This window comes from Paralichthys olivaceus, chromosome 17, assembly GCF_024713975.1.
Source record: "Paralichthys olivaceus isolate ysfri-2021 chromosome 17, ASM2471397v2, whole genome shotgun sequence".
NCBI classification, from domain to species: domain Eukaryota; kingdom Metazoa; phylum Chordata; class Actinopteri; order Pleuronectiformes; family Paralichthyidae; genus Paralichthys; species Paralichthys olivaceus.
The window spans coordinates 8008115-8023583 of NC_091109.1; the positions used below are offsets into that span (position 1 = coordinate 8008115).

The 15469-nt window shown below is 40.6% G+C and overlaps 1 protein-coding gene across 2 annotated transcripts in view; it reads right to left on the minus strand.

The window, feature by feature from the left end:
• The window catches only part of ctnnd2a (catenin (cadherin-associated protein), delta 2a), a 282204-nt gene that overhangs the window by 218294 nt on the left and 48441 nt on the right, over positions 1 to 15469 (minus strand). Inside the window, exons 2-4 of one of the 2 annotated variants that reach the window (XM_069512837.1) lie at positions 10732 to 10798; positions 6420 to 8904; positions 4528 to 6096 (exon numbers count right to left, since the gene is read on the minus strand). The gene's annotated coding sequence lies outside the window, so the exon portion shown is untranslated. Of the gene's footprint in view, positions 1 to 4527; positions 6097 to 6419; positions 8905 to 10731; positions 10800 to 15469 lie in introns of those variants that run through there. The other variant, XM_020087845.2, reaches the window with a different exon arrangement.

The following is a 15469-nucleotide window of genomic DNA, read 5'->3' on the forward strand; positions in this document are numbered from 1 at the left end:
GCATCAGTGGAAACCAAGCCATAAATCTAAAGCATTGTTTAACTTGGACAGCTCCTCTTCTTCTCTTGTCTTTTAACGCAAGTGAAAGAAGTGTGTGAGATATTAGTGAGTAGGAAGATGAAATGCTCAGCAACACTTCTGAAGGCTGACTACCTACGCCACCTGCTGTCTGTGATTGACCCCACATTTGAAAATAATGCCCAATAGATGATTTGTTCGCCAACGTATTCTTCAAAACTCAGCTCAAGTGCCATTTGGAGCCACTGAAACGCAAAGAGGCCGAGCTTAAATTCAAACAGGTAATCTAAGCAGTTGCAGTCTCAGCTGCAGTAATGTGGTGACACTGTCTACTTCTTTGACCTCAAAGCTGCCGATAATTTCCTCTCTCTTTCACGTGAAGGTCAGCAGATGGCAAGAGGATACAGTTTCGGTGCTTGGAAGCATGAATGAAAGGTGGCAAAGTCACATCAGCAGAAGCATCTAATAAGTCATGAACAATTCCTTGTTGGTGTTCTGAGAATTGCTGCCATGTTCACACCCCTAAAGCGAAAAATCAGTCATCCTGATTCCCCCGTCATGAGGGTAAGAGATCCCCCAACGTCCTGTAAGCTGTGAGGGATTTTGTGTCCTGCTCAAATCCAGATCTTCTGGCAAATGGGCTCTCCTAACCACACTTTGCACAGCTGCATACATCTGTTCAACTCATTATGCAGTGTGTTTGAATACTATGCCGTCTTTCCGATCTGACTTACATGTTGCCTTCTTATAGCTGGCTGAGCGGATGCTAGCCAAAAATACAGGTAAGTGTAAATGTTCAGAGCTGAAGGTATTGGGAAACCCACACATCTACTTTGAGGGTTTGTGGAGTGTTACATGCACATCTGAGCTGGTAATTAACCACATCATGGAGTTTTTAAAGGAGAAATGCTTTTTCAGCTTCTAGTGTGTTGCAGGATTATAAACGTAAAAAGGTTTGCCATGTTCTAAAGACCAAAGCCCTGAGATAAAGGGAGCTCTTCTTGCCACAGAAAACATTGCTCCTGAAGCTCCTGGAAAACCACATCAGGAACAAGGCCAATACTTCTGGGGAATCATGGCATCACTTGACATCACAATGCCCTACATTTGCATAATGCACACCTTGCAGCTGGCAATTACTTTTGAATTAGTCAAATAACTTTAATCCTGTTTGAGTTTGTCCATAAGTAAATCATGATTACATTTTCCAAGTAACTTAGCGAACACTGCAGTAGCACTGACTCATGCAATGTGGCATGCTGCATGATTTGTGGTGTCTACGCAAAATTACTTTAAAGTTCTCATAACTTAAATCAAATGAATTTCCTTCCTTATAAATATGCTGCCAATCCAGTATATTCCCCAAAATGCTTCTGCACATAACATAAAAAACTCTATCTCTATTTCTATATAGAAATATATCCCTGATACTAATGCATTCCATTCCAACTCTGATTAATAATGAAATCACTTGTGATTAAACTAGCTCAAGACTGACTGTAAAAGGACAAACTTTCTACATCTAGGATATTAGTTGGACATATGCCGATACATAGGGATACATAGCCATGTTGGGTGCACTACATGGCGCCCTTGAGGGAAAAGAAGAGTGATATTAGAGGTTTAATGGCGTGTAACATGTCTGCAATCTTGTAACAATTCCACTGTAATGGGGGATATTGTAAAATTGTCCATTAGCAGTGACACATCACTGTTTTTTATCATTAAACGAGCACATACGCATCTAGTCACTGACACAAGCATCAAGACATCTGATTGATGAGTACGGCGAGGCTGTCAATTAGCACATCCCCTATGTCCGTGAATATGCAGTTAATGCAATCAGCAAGAATGGATCAGATGTCAGCCAGTTGCCCAAGGCTAACTCAAATTGCAGTTCAGTGGATATATGGAGGAAAACCTAAACAACATATCGCAGGTAACAGAGCTCAAGGACACAAACGTGTGAAATCAAAGCATCTGCTTTTCAGACTCTTTTTCACCTTGAAGGTGCTTCATGTTCTACAGCTGTAATTTCTGTTTTTTTTATTTCTTTTCGTCATGTAGAAGTAAAAGATATTGGTTCAAGGGGAATAGTTTATAAATTGGGTTTATTGTTGAATCAACAAAAATTTGACTGCTAATACAAGACAGTCTATTTTGGCAGCAATACAAATAACTGCAACAATAGCTTTTGAGCAGCACAAGCTGCTGGGCTAGTGTCCCACCTCAAAGAGCTGCCACTGGGACCCATTGCTTCTCTAGAGGAAAGCCATTTATGCCTTCATCTAATCCATATAATATTTGAGTTGTTTATTAAAATGCCAACACTGTTGAGGAGAGGAGATGGACACACCCACTTCTTTCAGGAACATATATGAATCAAGTTGAATTCCGGGTGTATCTTGTGCTGGAATATTAAATGTACAGTGTGACACAGAGGGGGGGCAAAGGTCAAGTATAAAAGAGCATCTTTGAACATAGTGGAAACTCATAGTCTTTTTCAAACTCAGGTGCTCCGTGTGCTACTGCTGTTACATGAATTATGAAAAAATCCTCGAACAAGGGAAAGGAGAACAGTCTCATCCCATTTAAAAGTGTCTGCCTGTTGTTAAATATATAAAACTAAATTATGAGATTAACCTTCAATGCTGACATCAAAACTTCACAATGCTCACAGTCCTTACACTAAAACACACCTACAACATATCCTCTCAATATGTCTCAGTATATGCACTACATGAATGACAAATTGTATTTGTTCCAGTCCAACATGTTTCACACTATCTGCACTAAACCACACCCAGATCTAATTCAGAACACTTACAGTGTTTTCAAATCCTCTCTGCCCCTGCTCTGTTACTGGGAGGATAACTATAACTCAAAGTCGTCCCCTCTCATCAGCACCACTCTGTGAGGCAACCACCGGCCCAGCACATCCCGGCAACTCTTTGGACTGTCGTCAGCACTCCATCCTGTGGACGCCTGCCAGCAGCCCCTCCATCCGATCAATAAGCACCGGCGGCTAGCCTTCCCCTCCTTTGCTCTCTCTCCCCCTGTCTTTTTCTCCCTCTCGGCTACCACACTATAAAGACCGTTCTGTTCTGCCGGCACAGCATAGTGATTAGGCCTTAGGCCTGTGCTGCTGTGTGAATTAGCTTAATCTGTGTCCCTGATGAAGGACAAGGCATTTCATGAACACTGGAGACACTCACAGGACATAAAAGAAGCTAATCTTTAGGAAATATAGAGCGAGAGAGGAGTGTGAGAGTGTGTGAGGGACGCCAGACAGTTCCCACATTGATAGGTCCTTTGTAATGCTGCTTATCCTTCAACAACAAAAAAAAAATCTATAAAGTTTTTGAAGATGTGCGACTTGTGAGCAAGGAGAGTGTTGTACTGCCATCACTTTTTAGTACTGGAAAAATGTATAATATGTTGGATTAAACAGACTGAGCGCTGGTTATCTGTGGAAGACACGGGAGGGAGAGAAAAAAATCTTTATCCCTATGTTCCTGCACCAGAGGTCAGTTTAAGGGGAATTAGAGGGGATTGTCTTCTCCTTGTTACACGGCTGCTTACCTGGCTACACGAGCTGCCCAACCTAAAAACCCAATTTTTAGATTTTCCAAGTGTCACACGCCTAAAGATAATGCCTTCTACACCTGAGCATGTACCAGTACCCTTTCCCCCCTCTGTACTGTACATCTGTGCCTCTGCTGTCCATCATGAACTGGCCCAAGTGCTGACATGCAGTTGAACATGAACCCACAGCATGCCTCACAGCAGCCTGGCCCTCCTCCTCCTCCTCCTCCTCCTCTTCTCCTCAAAATCATCTGCTGGATATATTGCACGCCCTTGACAAACTGCCAGAGCACAACCCCCCTCCTGCAATGTCTATTGATCAAAGCGGGAGTATGGCTGTGGGAAAAGGTATGGAGTCTCACCCATACTCTTATCCTTGTATCACCTCCCATACACCACAGCCATGCAGACAAAAGGAAATTCCATAAAACGTAATGGGCATCAGCAGACAATGAGATTCAGGAGCAATGTGCAGAACTGTGGAACCTGAGGCACAGAATTTGGAATACAAATAATTCATGTGCCACACCACAGCCTTAAAGCCAGATGTTTTAAGTATATAACAACAACCACTCTAGTAAGGAAGGAGTTGTCCAAACAAAATAATTGGTCTTCTTGAGAGGCAGAGTCACCACAGCCCTTGTGTTTATATGGTGCCTTTTTCGCACCCTTCGAGCACTTTTACGCACAACCAGTGGTGGATTTGGGTCAGCAGTCAGCTGGAGCCAAATGTATGTTGTGTGCTGGGCAATCCGAGCACAGCTGCGCCGCACGCTTGTTACCAACAGCTGGGGCATCAATTTAAAGCAGGATCCAGAGGTCACGTTGCACATGCATCTCCAAAGAGTCAGTTTCAGGTGAAGACGAGGCTGTCACCTTCACCTGCTCTGTAACATTGTTGTGTTTAAATAAACAACGACTTACCTATATTAGATCCTGACCACTGTCCTTGTGTCTCTTCCCCGTGCGTGGTCCGCCTCTCCTTCCGAGTCCAGTCCGCAGTGTGCTCGGATCAGAAGGCAACGGAGCCGTGCGCCTTTCCGCGGTGTCCTGCGTCCGGAGTTGCCGGGGATGGAGCGACCATTTGCCGGGATGCTTGGACGGGGGTGCGAGGCTGGGGCATGCGAGAGGGGAGTGGAAGAGAGATGGAAGGGGGTGAGGAAGAGGAGCAGGTGGAGGAGGAAGAGGCGAGGTGCGGCGAGGCGAGGCGCTGGGCACGAAAGCGAGAGAGAAAGGAAGGCAGAGAGAGGAGGAGAGCGGCGAAAGCACTGCGACGGCCGAGAGGCAGCACCATCGGAGAGGAGGCAGACGAGTGGCTCTGTCTCCCCCCTTCTACATGCACACGCTCGTGCACGCGCGCAGCCCTCTGTGGCATCACCATCGTACAAAGATATGCAGCGCCATCTTCAGGCGGTACCTGGTAGGGAGAGGTTGGGTGTTGCCCTCAGACATCGAATGGGTGTGACTCCTGAAGCTTTCATTTATTCCTTATATCTTGAATATGACCATAATCATCCCTCAATAGGTACTTTTACCAAATAAAGTTGTTATTAAAAACACTACTAATGCCAAACCTGAACTCTTATCCTAACTCTAACCGTAACCCCTTATCTAAAAACCAAGACGAGCCCCTGTAATTTGACATCGGCCAGAGTATTTCTCTCCACAGTATCACCACCCCCACCCCCATTCTACATAAAAACACACTCCATGGCAACCAGATCCCTATGGGGTTATGATGATGATAATATCACATGACCTGTACTCCGTCATCTCTCTATTGCCCCTCATCCCTCTCTTTCTCCCTTTGCACTCACACATACACACACACATGTTTGTTTGTACACCCATCTTAGTGAGGACAATCATTGGCATAATGGATTCCCTAGACCCTTATCCAAACCCTAACCTAATTCTAACCCTAACACTAAAACCAAGTCTTACCCCAGTAACAGCCCATTAAAAGTGGGTCAGAAAGTGAGGATGGGCCAAAATGTCCTCACACTGTAGGTTGTAGGCTCCAAATGGTCCTCACAAAGATATCTGTACAAGTACACACACACAAATACACACATACACACACACACACACACACACACACACATACCTGGTTTCCCAAGGTCAAGACTTGCTGAGCATCTCAAATAAAATGTGTCTATATCATTTGCTCTGCATGTTCAGTTCTACATCAAGTGACTTTGTCTTTGTTCGTCACTGCTCGTTCTCTTATAATATTTATATTGGTATTTCACAATTAACGTGGCATTGATATTGTGTCGCCTACCTGTACAACCATAGCACCATCAATAGGTAATCCAAGTAATCACTTTTTATTTATCAGTTCCAAACGTACATGTAATACGTGGGAATATGTTTGTTTTCTTCATCCTTCTCTTGAGCAAAACATCTTTCTATTAAATAATTGCCACTGAGGTCGATTCTCAAAACAGTTGATATTAAAATCTGTACAGCAGGGATTGCATATGTTACTGCCTAAGTAATTTTTTGTGCTGTTATAGTGGCTGAAGAAATTGTGCAAAACCTGGATATTTAATGTACATTTCACGAGCAAGGACCACATGTCATTTAAAGGCTTTAATGGACGTTGAGGTATTGGATGTTGAGGACAGATGAATAGATGTTGAGGGGAGATGGGAAGATGGATACTTTGGGAGGACGCACCAGAAGTCCAGTGGGAGGGAGACTCAAAGTGGCGGTTCCATCTCATGTGTGATTCCACCCCATCTAAATACAGGCCCATCAAAATAAAGGTCACATTTAAAGTGAGTCCACTCAAGTATGGTTTTCATTTAGGCCATTAAGATGGTTCTGGATGTAGGAGTGATGTGCTTGAGCTCATCAGCCTTCAAGGACCTGGATGGTTTGGTCTGAGATGCCCAGTTTGACTATTGTGGATAAAGTTGGTCAGTGGCTTGTATCGCTGAGAGCAGAGTGGGTGGAAAATGTAAATAGGGGAAAGGAACTCCTTGCTGATCTGTTTTAGAGTGAATATCAGTCAGTCAGAGGTCAGGATGGCAACGTTGGAGAGATTGTGATGAGGAAGATTTGAGCAAGCTAGAACAAGTTCAGAACAACTCAGGAATTGTGGTTGGCACTGTTGCCATGCCCCTGAGTATGGAAATATGTTCCTGGAGAAGACTGTATTGCTGTCAGTGATAAAGAAAAATCTATATCACTACATTTTCTGATGTAATTATCATCCAATTCCACTCACTTTACTCATGTCAGCAGCAGCAGCTGAGGTTTATGAGTCTGTTGGTTTTGGATCTATAATCTCTATTATCTATTGCCACAGTAAACACTATTGCTGGACAGTGTCCAGTAATCACGAGTCTAATATTTTAATCATAATTCATTTAAAATCATGATTAATGTGTGTTCCAATTCTATTCATTTACAGCATCAGGTTTTACAGTTCTGCATTCACTGCCTTTATATAGTTAATAATCTGATTCTGATTTATATTGTTTTATAAATACATGAACAAATTCTGACATATTTCACCTTAGTCTTCTATTATCCTGTATTCGCAATATCATTACAAACAAATGGGCATTTGAAAGCTAAACCCTAAAATCGTTATCATATTGCAAACAAATTGGTCGAAGCTGATTAAAATGCTTAGTGAGTCCAAGCAAGGGTGTGAGTGCAGATGCATGTCAGACAAGTAACCACTAGATGGGGCCAATAAGCTGAGATATGACTTCTTACCTAAATCAGTTTATAAAACAAAACCATCCAGTTTCAAGGCCATCTACATTAAGTTTATTTTTCTTTGAATCAAAATTAATGTTTTTGACAAATTTCAAACTTATACTGCAAGAAAAACTAGTTTGTAAAATTATAGTTGATGTGCAAAGGTGAGTTTAATTGTGAAAGAGGATTGCGTATATTTCCAGCCAATGCCACAATTCCAGTGAATGTATATTACCAGTTAAAATAAGCTTTTGCCATTTTTCATTCCAAAAACATTTGGTAAAAACCTTCCCATTCATAAAATGTTGCAACACAGTTAACAGGAAATGTAGTTTTTACTTGAGTTTATTAAGCAAGAATCTGTTGTAAGATGTCACGCCCTCATGTCTGTTTCTGAGGAAAACTGCTTTCAGTATGTGTACTTGTGCCCAACACGGATTCTGACAGCAAAACTAAACATGCTTCTAACAAGAGACCACCCTTTGCGTTTATTTGTGCTGCATATACTAAATACTGAAAAGCATCATGCGTCACATCCAGTTACATGTTGTTATTGACAGCTATTAAATATAAATTATTTTCTACCTAACATGTAGCATTATTATTCATTAAATCATGAGGTGTGTGATATGAGTAATTTGCTGGTTAACCAAAGGGAGTGACACAGTTGGCGATAACCACCGTTTCTTTATTAAAGACAATGTTAACAATAAATGCAATGAGATTGTTACAGTCAGACAATCACTTCAGGCTCAATAATTAATAATTAATTAGATATTGTTTGAGGTTATCTTTAAATTAATATACAATTACCACAGAAAGAAGCAGTTTTGACCAAAACAAGGTAAGTTTCATATTTTAATGAAATTAATTTAAACCAGTGACTGCCTTCCCACATTTATGGTGGTCAGCATTTTACAGTAAGTACAGTAAATAAGCTCTGCAGAAAATGAGATAAAACTATAACCCAAAACACTGGTGAGATAATTTCAAAATCATCTAAAGCCCATAAATACAGAGCTGTCCAACAAGACAACAAAAACTGTTTTCTGAATATATGAAATGTGATCTGGCCTATTCTTCATGGATAAAATCCTGCAACTTTCCCTCAAACAATTCCTGCACAGCCTTTTGAAAGCTCCTTCACTAACACAACCAGATCCCGTTACCCCAAATAATATTGGCTGAAATTGCACTGTTACAGAAGCTGCTGCATTCACTTTTTTTCTGAATAAATAAGATTATCATCTCCGAATTTTTCAAGGTGTAAATCTTGTTTATTCGGAAATACAGAGCAAATTTTTATTTTGAAAGTTTGCATCCACCCACAAATAGCACAGTTGGTCATAGTCATAGAAACAATATCAACATAAACACCACTGCGGTTATCAGTGCATATCACACATAGTTTAGAAATGAATCAAAGCATAGTAGAAAGCAAGACTGATCGTGCTGTAAATCATAATCTGTTTGATTGCTATTGTCATGTTTAACCTGATCACGTTCCGAGTCCCATGATGCAATGCTTCCCTGGGACCACTGTCAAAATCAGATGGATGTCTTCCATTACTGCAGATTCCAAGACTGTAACACACACACACACACAGACACACACACACACACACACACACACACTTTAATAATTCTTTTATTTATGTGCACAGACACAAAATGATACTCTGATCTCTTCTCCGTAAACAATTTAAATTTACAAATGAGTGTTTTGTAATGTTCCCATGTCTCATCTAACATTTATTATAGGTCACATGTTGCAGCACCTTCACCAACTACAGCAATAACAGAAACAATCATTTAACTTTCTCATTCAACAATCATCTGTCTTTTTGTCAGAATGTGGAATGCATATCTTCCAAATTGTTCAACTTATCTGTCTCTACCTTGCAATGTCTGTCATTAATGGCCCGGTTAGCAGTGTTGAATTTGGACATTGCACTCTGTAGCACTCAGTGGGGGTGTGTGTCAGAGTGGTAGTAGTCCATATAAGGACTGACTGACACATCTTCCTCTACGACCTCAGCTAAAGAACAGCAGCTGTAGCCAAATCATTTTGATGAATAGATTATTTTTTTTCGTTTCATCATATCGAACTGACACAGACATTCAAATGTTAACAACAATTATAGAATTGATTCTTGTTTGTTTGGTAATTCAAGTAAAAGCACATTTGTTTTGTTGCTGCAATGCTTTATATCAAGACAAATTACAGAGCTTTCCTTTTGAAAGGGCTACAAACTTAGGTCGGAAGATTTTGTCACTTGCTTGAATATGTCTGACATGCAATGTATGAAAAAAAATGACAGCAGCTAAATAAATAATTTAAGATAAGATATAAGCAACGCACATGAACCACAAAAAAGCAAATCCTTCGATGAAAAACATTGACTGTAAAATCACCATTGCACATAGACCAGGTACAATGAACATAAAAAAAACTTCACTCTGCACTGCAGACTATAAGAAGCTCTGCACACAACGCCCAGCAGGCAATTACCAGTGACAGCATATTGTAGAACTGTTGGAGGAGGAATCAATAATGACAAGGAATAATTCTAAACTATCATCCAGAGCAAACAAACAGGCAAGTTTAGAACTCGCACTGTATAATTCCAGACAAATTGTATTCTGTATTTTATTTCTATCTACATACTAGAATTGTTTTTATTCGTAATTTTTCATTTTGCTGTTTGTAAGGGGGGAGGCAGTAGCTCAGTCCATAGAGACTTGGATTGGGAACCGGAGGGTGGCCGGGGAAGTTGGAGAGGTGCCAGTTCACCTCCTGGGCACTGCCCAGGTGCCCTTGAGCAAGGAGCAAGGCACCGAACCCCCCAATTGCTCCCCTGTGTATTCAACCCACACGGATGGGTTAAATACAGAGGTCAAATTTCTGCATGTTGCATGTGGGACAAATTGCAGCCAACATAATCTTGGTTTACTTTACACAAAGCTGGAACCGCCACTGCTCAGACCTGTCCGATGGAACCCGAGAAGGTTCAGACCTGTGCGTTAGACGCCTTTATATGGGAGTAAAGTGAAACCTCGGCGTGGTGCAGGACGGAAGTAAAATCACATGCTGCGTGTGTGGAAGAAGAGAGTTACTCAGGACGCGGGGGAGAAGACCGAGTATTCCCTGGAGCGCACCAGATAATCGCGTGCAGAGGCGAGGTCGCACGGAGAATGAGAGCTGTGGTTTGAGCAGTGGTTTCCAGCTGTGGCAAGCGGTGAATATGAATGAAGAATGACCAATGGTGAGTAAAAACAGCAGTACTGCAGAAGTGACGCACTGGATTACAGAGACATAAAGCTAACAAACTCGAGGGACCAAATGGGCAAAATACGCAAAAGTGTGCAGCAGTGATTTAAAGTGTAGAATGTGTGTATTCGAGAACTTACCAGGAGTCGAGTGCATCCGTCCTTCTGCTGTCTCCACCGGACACTGACTGAATGACTGGCGGCGGAGCTACTCCCAGTTGGTTTAATGGGTTTTATCCAAGCAAAGGGGGAATTCCGTGACAATAATTTCCCTGTCGTCTCTCAGAATGAAACTGAATGGGATTCAGAATTTACGGGAATTGACTGGTGGTTTACAAGAACCGATAGAGACGTAACAATAATAATGATGATGATGATGATGATGATGATGAAGGGCAGCTTTAAATTCTACTGCAGTCAAACAACAGGTTACATGTTGATATGGGGCTAATATTAGAAGAGGCATTAGTTGTTTGTATGTGTGTGTGTTTGTTATACAGTGGGGTCCAAAAGTCAAAGTCAAAACACACACACACACACACACACACACACACACACACACACACCCAAATCAATGCGTCAAATGAAATCAGGTTCAAACAAATAAATATTTAATATAATAAAATTAAATTAGGAGCATTTCCTCGACAATCAAATGTATTTTTAATGACCACTTACTGAATAATTAGCAGCATAAAAACCTACCTGAGATGAGAGATATGACTCTCTAGAATGTCTGGACATAGGTTTACAAATCTGACTGCATACACAACAGTGATATACAGTAAGGTGTGGGTCTGTGTGCTTTATCAGATGTGCAAAATAATCTGCAAATGTGTTGTGAGATTTGAGTACAGAAATCTGAACATGTGCATTCAGATTTGTAAATGTGTAAAAACATCTGTGAAAGTGAAAATAAAAAAAACTCATTTAAGTCAACATTCTTACAGATAACTGCTGCAGCAGAGGATGGCCTTGAGCTGTTGTTTCTCCGCAGGGCTCAGAAACAAGGCTGTATAATAGAAAATGAATATTTGCAGAGTTGTATCTTAAAAAAAATTGTCTTTGATTAGATGAATGACCTCTTCTCTCTCTCCGTCTCTCTCCATTAACTCTCAGCCTCTTCTTTGCATCAGTCTTCTTGCTCTTCTGCTTCTACCTCTGTCTCTGTCCTGTGACAGCATAAGGCTTCCCGAAGTTCAAGAGAATTACTTCATCGTGAAAATTCATCTCAACAAAACAGTAAGACGTTGCTCCTATTTACTGTCCCACATGGAACCTTTACTGGAAATGTTAAGATCCTATTTGCCCATACGTATTCCTCTACTATCCCCTGACCAAGATTGACCAACTGCTATGACTAAGCAGAGAATGTGATGAAACCCGATGTTTTACTTCTGCATAATGACTGCCAACAGGCTTTCCCCTTTGCAAAGACAGGGCCAGATAAGATGTCCTCGGTGATTTGAAAGCTGATAATATTTCCAAAACAATCTTCAGTGTGGTAAGATCAAACTTATATCACTATTATTGACTGTTGCTATGTTCTCATCCATTCAAGAGACAAAGCATAAGAGACTCGCTGGACAACTTGTCCTGCCCAGAACTAAGACATAAGCTACATAACTGCACGCCAAACTGCTCGGTGAGTGCTGTTTCAGTTGTCATTAGCTAAAATTGTGATTGTACAGTTTCTGAAAATATCAAAAATACTTCAGTGACCATGAAAACAAAGACCCTACCCCTGCTTGATGTGTATCTACTGCAACAATACTCGTTACATGTCCACAGTTCCAGTCATAATGAAAGGGCATTCCAAGCATGCATTACTGATCCCACAATCCACTCAATTCAAGTAGGTGGACATTGTACCTGAGGTTTGGGCAGCAGGCAGACGGGTCTGTGTGTCCCTGAGCGGACATGAATGAATAATGATGATTATTTCGCGAGGACCACAGCAAACTATGAAATATCCTTTACATGTGAACAAATTAAGCCATCAAGCCCCATGCCACAAGTGATGGTATGTGCATGGGTTTCGGTTCTTGTGGTCACTGAGGGTGTCCATTATATAATTCAAGTTTTTCAAAGCACTCACATACCTTTATTCTGCAGATCATTGTCAGCGACCTGCACACCCTAACCTGCAAAATGAAGAATTTAAGGCTTTCCCACACAGACACACTGACCAGCAGTGTCCTCAACTCAATACAATGCCCTTGTCTTGAGAAACCGGTAAGTCTATAGCCACAGGAACAATTTGGTTCAAATAGAGATGTTGTTTTTTTTCTACTTTGAAAAGGGAGAGCCACAAGGTGTCACACTCTGGACACTCATTCTTTCAGTTTCTCTGTGTGAGAATCGTATTCTTGAGGTGATGGCGATGGCGGAATGTTGGCAAGCTCCAATGTTTCCTTTTGCCTTGAGGTGGTGACTCACAGACTCCTAACAAAGCTGATTAGTTGTGGGAGTGTAACCAACCATGGGTTGATTCAGTTGTGAAACTTATACAATTTGTGCCAGAGTCAAACTACAGTAGAAAAGACCTCGAAATACAAGGAACGAACAAGAAATTTCGTGTTTTGGGTTACTCTGGTTGCCACCAAGCCTAATGTCAACTTTGCTGTTCAACTGTCCTCCATTTTGATCAGCGTAAGGTCAGAATCCAAATTCAGGATTCAGGCTAAAGTTAAAGTTAAAGTCTGACTCACACAACAAAGTAAATGAGATCAGAATGAGCCTTGGGCCTAACCAGACAAGTGCAGGTTTCAAAGACTCACTCTCACTGTAATGGCTCCCATCAGATGTATTGTTTACTGATATAAATTGCCAGATATGAGCCTTTCATGGACATATTGGTATCAGCACTAATGTTGGCCTTTATACATTGATATGAAAACAATTCAGACAAGGTGTGAATTTCTGACATAATTATATTTTGTATATATATATTTTAGGTAAGTAAAATATTTATTTTCTTAATTCAAGTTTTTTATATATGTGATTGTATATGTGTTTTTTATAGTTATCTATTAGAAAGTTTATGGTTAAACTGTAAAATGTCAAGCCACAATTACATTTCTTATCTTAAGGGTTGGATAACAACATAAGGAGCTATTGCCAAATTTTATGAATATATAAATATATATATATATATATATATTTGACTAATGCACATTATAATTTATCATTATATGTAACTGATGTTTTGAATCAATTCAAATTGGATTGTCCTTGGGCAAGATACTGAACCCTGAATGGCCCCTCATACATAAAAAAAGTGCTGCCCATAGATGCCCTGTATGAATTTGTGTTGAATGTTTTAATGACTGTAAAGTGCTTTGAGTGGTTGTCAAGACTAGAAAAGCACTATATAAGTACAGACCTTGCAGACAGACCAAATAAGAACAAATCCGCCCCTTTATCATCATTTCTTGAAAAACTACAAAATCAATCAACTTTTCCTCTCGTCTGTGTCAAGCACTCTGATTGGCTGTTAATCACTAGAGGAAGCAGTAATGCCACTTGGACTAATAATACATCTACAACTAAAGTCACAATTAAAAGGGCTCAACACGATAAAAAAAAAACTGGTTTGACTTTCTCCGACTAGACTAAAGAGCCCCACACAAAGATGAGGACAGTGACGAGACGAAGGAGGAACGAGCACAACAGAAGCAAGGGAACAAAAAAACTTTGCAAAGCCAATTTGATCCTGTCTGCCATCACTGAATGCTACGAGATGCTCACAACGCTAAAGACGGTTTCCAGAAGCCCTTGATTTGATTATACCACTTCATTTAAGCTACCCCATCAAGAACAAGTTTATCTTTCTTGCCGCTGCTGAAGGACAACTGACTCTTCAGATGCGTATCCAAGCTCCACAGGAACCAGCCATGAAGCAAAGTGGAGAGTTCCAAGGTCATCCAACATACTCGACTATCACACTCCATAAACGGTGCACACAGGAAGCAATTATTAGATTCAAAAAAATATCACAAGAGATTAAGTTATAGCTACAATGTTTTTTAGCACTTAAGATTGTAAAGAATATGCTACGACATTTACTCTCATTGCCGCCCAAGTGTGACCAGGGACCATTAAGGTGCTTGAATACAGTTTTGCTTTCACTTAGGATTAGAGTAACTTGCCCTGGCACATCTTTTGATATCTCTTTTATCTAAATCTCTGTATGCTCTGTTTTGTGGACACAGGAGTTGTTCAAGGCTGCTTCATTGATGCTCTCTACTCGGATATCATTGTGTTGATTTAACACATTCCGCAACAGATGTATCAGTTCAGTTCACAGCCTGACTGTTATTGGGTCAGTGTTTCGATACATGGTGCCTAAGTACATAAACATTTACCATGAATGTACTGCAGTCGCCAAAATGCTCAACTGCCACATATTTTGTGTTACATGTGTACATATATATTTGTTTGTGTGTGTAAAAATATCTGCATACAGCCTTTGTCAATATTTCCACTTCCTGTCAGGGATCATGCATAACGCATTATCATTTAGCTAATATCTGTTTGTAAAAGGTTTGTTTTTTCAGCACATACAGCAAATAATAAGATATATGATACATTCCAAATATATTTATATCTAAAACAATGCAAAGGCTCACGTGTCGCACTTAAAATGCTCAACATATATTGGTCACTAAGTCTGAGACTGGAAGCCACTCCTCTGACAAAGGTTTGGAATTAAGAGTCCCGCCTTTCTCCACTTTAGTATTAGTTCTTGTTTATTTTCAGATGATTGTGCGACCGTTTGTTATTTGATCTAATAGACAACCAATAATTAAGCAAAGATGGTGTAATATTGCTGTAAGACATAACACTTACATTACACTAAATAAAGCAGTGATGTTGC